This window comes from Colobus angolensis, unplaced genomic scaffold, assembly GCF_000951035.1.
Source record: "Colobus angolensis palliatus isolate OR3802 unplaced genomic scaffold, Cang.pa_1.0 Scaffold6, whole genome shotgun sequence".
Taxonomy (NCBI): Eukaryota; Metazoa; Chordata; class Mammalia; order Primates; family Cercopithecidae; genus Colobus; species Colobus angolensis.
Window position 1 is genome coordinate 6,168,305 of NW_012119598.1, and position 5,747 is coordinate 6,174,051.

At 44.5% G+C, this 5,747-nt stretch overlaps 1 protein-coding gene across 3 annotated transcripts in view; it reads left to right on the top strand.

Moving 5' to 3' along the window:
* FARS2 (phenylalanyl-tRNA synthetase 2, mitochondrial) overlaps positions 1–5,747 on the top strand; it is a 524,099-nt gene that overhangs the window by 414,246 nt on the left and 104,106 nt on the right. The window lies entirely within an intron of this gene.

The window sequence follows — 5,747 nt, forward strand, 5'->3', positions numbered from 1 at the left end:
TAATTGTGGATTCATCAAATGTCAGAGCTGGGAAAAAGATCTTGGAGGTCATCTAGTGCTATTGTCGCATTTTCAGTCCAGAGAAACGATGTTTTCCAGCCAAGTCTAGCCCTGGTCGTCAGTGCAGGGGCTTAGACTAGACTTTGATTCCTTTGGTAACTACATTAAGGGGGATGAGAAGAGCGCTCACGTTCACTCTGCACAAGGACAAATGAAAAAGGCCCTGCCGTCCCTTGAGGAACTCACAGTACAGTGAGGTGACAGTCAGGTGAGCAGAAAATTACCTTCTGATTCTCAGCCCATTGCTTGTTTCCCTGCACTGGAATGCCTTTGGCATATACCGTTTCAGCTTCTTATCCATCCACATGGTTGTAAAGTGGGGAGCTTTTGTTTTCGATGCCTGTCTCTCCATTTATCCACTCATTTATTTTTCTATCTATAAGTCATTCATCAAAAAACACTTAGGAATGCCTGAGCTATGCTGGACCCCAGAGTCACTTAAATGCTACATACTAGTGGAGAAAAATCATGGTTCTTGCCTCCAAGTAATGTACAGTCTAGTTGAAGGAGACAAGCATATAAAGAACAAGGTACATGGAAGACACAATTTCTTCCTGCCTAAATTCTCCTGAGGTTTTCACAGGTATTTCATGTGTTAGTTATTCGAAGGAACTTTACAATGCACCTCCTTCTTTGGGGCATTTACTTTTTAAAGTAGGTTGTGAAACCCGCTTTACTAACCATCCTCTCCCTTCCCTTGTTTACTTTCTTTCTTACATTCGAGGCTGTGTCCCACCTGTGTTACAGGAGGTGGGCCTAGCCTTGTGCTCCATGATGAAGTGCAAAGAGAATGCCATCCACCAATCCTGCCCTCTCTGGCTCACAATCTGCTTGTTCCCTTCATTGCTTCATTCTTTCTTTCGTTCATGCATTTGTTTATTCAGTTGAATGCCCACCATTTGCTAAGCCAGTAGTCACTATGGAAAGCAAAGGCAGACATGGCTGATATTCTCAAAGAGCAATAGTCTAGACTAGAAGGGAAATTAACTTTTGTGGAATAATCACACATGTAGATGTGAGTGACAGCTGAAATAAGCATCTGCAACTTGATGCTTTAAGAGCAGTGAGCAGGCTGGGCGCCATGGCCCACGCCTGTAATTCCAGTACTTTGGGAGACCGAGGTTGGAGGATAGCTTGGATCCAGGAATTTGAGACCAGCCTGGGCAATATAGTGAGGTCCCCATCTCTACAAAAAATTAAAAAGTTAGCTGGGCATGATTGGCACATGCCTGTAGTCCCAGCTACTTGGGAGGCTGAGGTGGGAGGATCACCTGAGCCCAGGAGGTCAAGGGCTGCAGTGAGGTATAATCACACCACTGCATTCTGGCCTGGACAACAGAGGAGACCCTGTCTCAGAAAAAAAAAAAAAAAAAAAAGGTAACAGTGAGCAGTGGAGTCAAGGCTGATTGTGGGCCAGGGAGAGAAGAGCATTCAAAGCCAGGGAGTGGCCTAAGCAAAGCTCCTGCGCAGGAGAAGAAATCTATGGATCAGAGCCCTGGAAAGGCCAGCGTGGCTAGAAAAGTGGGAGACACAGTGTTGAGGCTGGAACAGGGTTAAGGCCAGACCACGATGGACCTTTTTGACCATGTAGGGATCTCTCACTTTACCAAGAGCAATAGGAAGCCCCAGGAATGTTTTAAGCAAGGAATGTCACATGATCAGATTTGATTTCCGAAAACGTGACTCTGGCTGCTCTGTGGAGGGGGACTGAAGGGGAAGACCGTGGCCACAGAACCAGCGGGAGGCTACAGCACAGCTACACAAGCAACAGGTTGTTCCAGCTGAGGCTGTGGCACAGCTACACAAGCAACAGGTTGTTCCAGCTGAGGCTGTGGTGAGAGGATAGAGAGAAGTCACCAACCAGATCCCAAAATGAATAAAACCCAAAACTTCCACAGCTTGCTACTTGGTTGAACATGAGGAAAGAGGGATGATGCTGATTATGGAACCAGATGGATGATGCTGCCATTGTTGTTAAGGACACAACTGGTTGAAATCTGGGTTTAAACACATCGGCCTTGAGGTTTACTGGAGGCACTGAAGTTACCACATTGCACAGATAGTTTGAAACAGTCTGGAGCTTACAGGAAACATAGAGACTGGCATATAAATGTCAGTGATCTTCACTGAGAATGTATTTGAAACTGAGGTATGGAAAAGGTGGACTAGGAAGCATGGAGTGAGAAGAGCAAGGGGCTTTGCATGAATCTTATGGAACTAGGGCCCTTAGTGACCAGATAGAAGAGAACAAATCTGCCTGGAACATGGGGGAGCCAGGAGTAAGGAAGAGCCAGGGTGTGCAAGCGCTGGAAGCCAGGGGTAGTAGGTTCCAAGATGGCAGGAGTAGCCAACATCACTGAAGAGCCAATGACATGATCAACAAAAAGCCATTGCATTTAGCAACAGAGGTCACTGGTGTCTGTGGGGAGAAATGATCACTCAGCAGGCCAGAAGCAAGATTAGAGTGGGTTGAAAATGAAGTGGGAGGAGAAGATGGAGATAGTAAGTAGACACCTCAAGGAAAGAAGAGAGACAAGGCCGTGCTTGGAAAGGTTGTGTGCAATAAGAGAAGTTTCGTAAAAGGGTAATAACGTTGGAGTATGTAGAAGTCAGTAGAAGGATCCAGCAGAGTAGGAGAGGTAACTATGGAAGAGAGAGACAGAGGAGAGATGCAGTGTTCCTCAGAAGGTAAGACGTCCTGGGACCTCACACTGGAGGAGGGTGAGCAGGGTTGGCCTTAGACTGGACACAAGGGTATTTTACATTGAATGAAAAAGAAAAGGAAAAATATTTCCTCTTGTTTTGCTTAGATTTCATCTTGGGCTTATCTTTGACATGGATCTAGGCCACTGCAATTTTTATGGACTTTTTACCATGGGTTTTCCACCTAACGTGTTTTTAAATTCAGAAAGTTGGGGTTTTTTCATTCTTTTTTGCTTTGTCAGCTCTTTTATTACATACTGTTCTATTCATTTGTTGTATTTTCCCGTCCTTGCAGTGCATTGCAGACAATATTATTATTACAGTTCTACATGGATGTTATTACTTCAGTTTTGCAGGGACTTCCCCATGAATAGCAGAATGTCATTTATGAAATCTGACAATCATTCTCAATACACCTCTGTGCGATATGTTAAACTCACTCAAACAGCAGCGTGGAAATAGTCACCCACACTGCTGGCTTCCAGAGTGTCGTCATGTTGCCGCTTGCATTTGGAAGGAGCCTTCCCTGATCCTTCTCTGGATGAAGCCCTGGAGGGAGGCATTACCTACCAAGGCCACTCCCCTTGTTGGCTTTACTGTTTGAACCAAGGGACAGGTGTCTCTAGATTCATCCAAATGTGTGTGAAAAGACGAACTTCTAATTTCAGTTATTTATCAAAACTATAATTATCTTAGAAAGTTATGCAGATTAGTCAATTTTTAGGCCCTTCATTGAGAAGCTAGCAGTGTAGAATTGGTGTGTGCAGTGGTCAAGAGGGAAGATTCTCAGATCAGATCCCTGGGTTTGAATGCTGGTCCTGCTACTTGCTGGCCATGTGTGACCTCGGCAGGTTATAATTTCTTTGTGCCCCGGTTTACTTCGCTATAAAGCAGACCTAATACTCCCAAGCTTGTATGATTATTGTAAGGATTAAATTAGTTTGTGTAAAGCTCTTGGAACAATGTGTGACGCATAGTAAGTACTTAATAAATTCTATGACAGCATCTTGGATGCAGTGATGGTGCTTTGGGAGCCTGTTACCTTCTGCTGCCTTCACGTGTTACAGTTTCATTTGGGAAACACTTTTTGTTTTAGTCACATACAACTCTCAAAGTAGGTGATTCTATGTCCAGTTTTTCACAATGTCTAAAATAATATGGTTCACAGTCATAAGATTTTGTAGCAGATGAATGTTTACATCTCATTTCCCATATATATAATAATCAATAGCCATTCCCTTTGCATTAAAAACAAGCCCCCCTGGGTACCGAATGGCTCTTCGATGTAGGGAATATCTTAGCCAGCTTGGCACAAATAAAACCTCTTTCCTTTTCAGCTGTTTTAAACATTTAGCAGTGGGATCAGATGATTGAATTTTCAAAAAAATTCTTCCTAAAATCTGTTTGGATGGAATCATTTGCCGTAAAGATCTGGCATTATTCAAAGCTGTTCTGTGCTCCCTTAATTGAAAAGCCCTGACATTGGCATTGGACAGGGCTTGCCTTTGGGGCCACCAGCAGACAGCTTCCTTCAGTGCTTCGTATTGTTAATGACTCAGAGAATGTGTTTCGATGAGATCAGAAGCAATCCACTAAAGAAAAAGTGGAGAGGACTTGAGAGCTTAAAAGAGCGGAGAGGAGAGATGTGAGAAAACCTAAAAAAAGACAAAAGTTGGTGTGGAAGAAGGGGTGGCGCGGGCTCCATGGCAGATTTGTCATTCGTCCCAGTCCAGCTATTTAGAATCATTTTTCCAGTGGGAAGAGAGATGAAGAGAAATCCTGTCCAAAAGAACAAGGAAGATGTCTTTGAAATGATATGAGGGGAGCCAGAGACAGACATGGAGGTGAGCAGGACCAGGTCCTGCTCTGTAGATCTCCAGGGAAGATGTACTCAGCACTACTGTGCGCTCCTGGGCTGCATTGGTGTCTTTACTGCAGGCGGAAAGGATGGATGCACGCTGGCCAGGGCCGTGGCCTGCAGGTGCTTAAATGTCCCCACAGTAGATGGCTATGTTCACAACTCCGATCTGCAGCCCCCCGGCCCTCTCAGCCCCCCTGAACAGTGTCCCACTGTTAGCAGCTCTGCAGTGAAAGTATAATCTGAAGACAAATTAAGTGGCAGCTTTGGGGTTTTAAAGAAAAAGGAAAACTTTTTCATTTTAGGAACAGAAAACTTAATGTTTCGTGTGTCAATTCATTCTATGCTCCCTGAAATGGTTTCATCTCTATGCTAATTTTATGCTGAAAATAGGAACTCCCCTGTGCTGGAGAGGAGAGAAAGGACTGGGAAGTCAAAGACTATCCAAGTGGCTGAGAATCAAGTGGACCCCCTTGACTCATTTTCACTTAGCAAATGCTCTCAAGGCAGCCAGTGTTGTATCAAGGGTCCGCCAGGGGAGCCGAGGTCTTTGTCTGCCACCCCAGGAACTGGCTTCCAGGCCTGGGGCATGGATCCCTCACCCAGATTCTGCTTGGTCTTACACCAGTGATTTTGCAGGTTATATCCAGACCTCATGCTTGATAATAAGATAGTAAACTGACTTCCCTTGGTTTCCTCCACTTCTGTTTTAAATGAATAATTAATCCATTAAAAGCATCATCTCAGAAGCACAAAGTATCCTATAATCAATGACTGTAAGTTCCTTGAATAAGAAGTGGACATTGTGTTATGCTTCCTTCTAGACTGGTCTGTCTCTCTTCTTAGGACATGAGATGTTGAGGATGGATCTCATCCTAGTCCTCTCTGTGCTTTAAGAGCACCAGCACAGACGGACCCTTCCTCAGCATAGGCATGAGGAGTCCTGTGGGTCTGTCATTCAGTAGCTCAAGGGCAGCTGGACAGAGAAGCGATTAGGAGTCTTGTTCCTGCTCCTTCACTTGTTCACAAAGATACTTTATTTTTATTACTCTGGTCCTGCCAGTTCTCTTCATCTGGTTTCCTGTATCCTTCCCTATACGGTGATGCTGAGGGGTTTTTTTGTTTG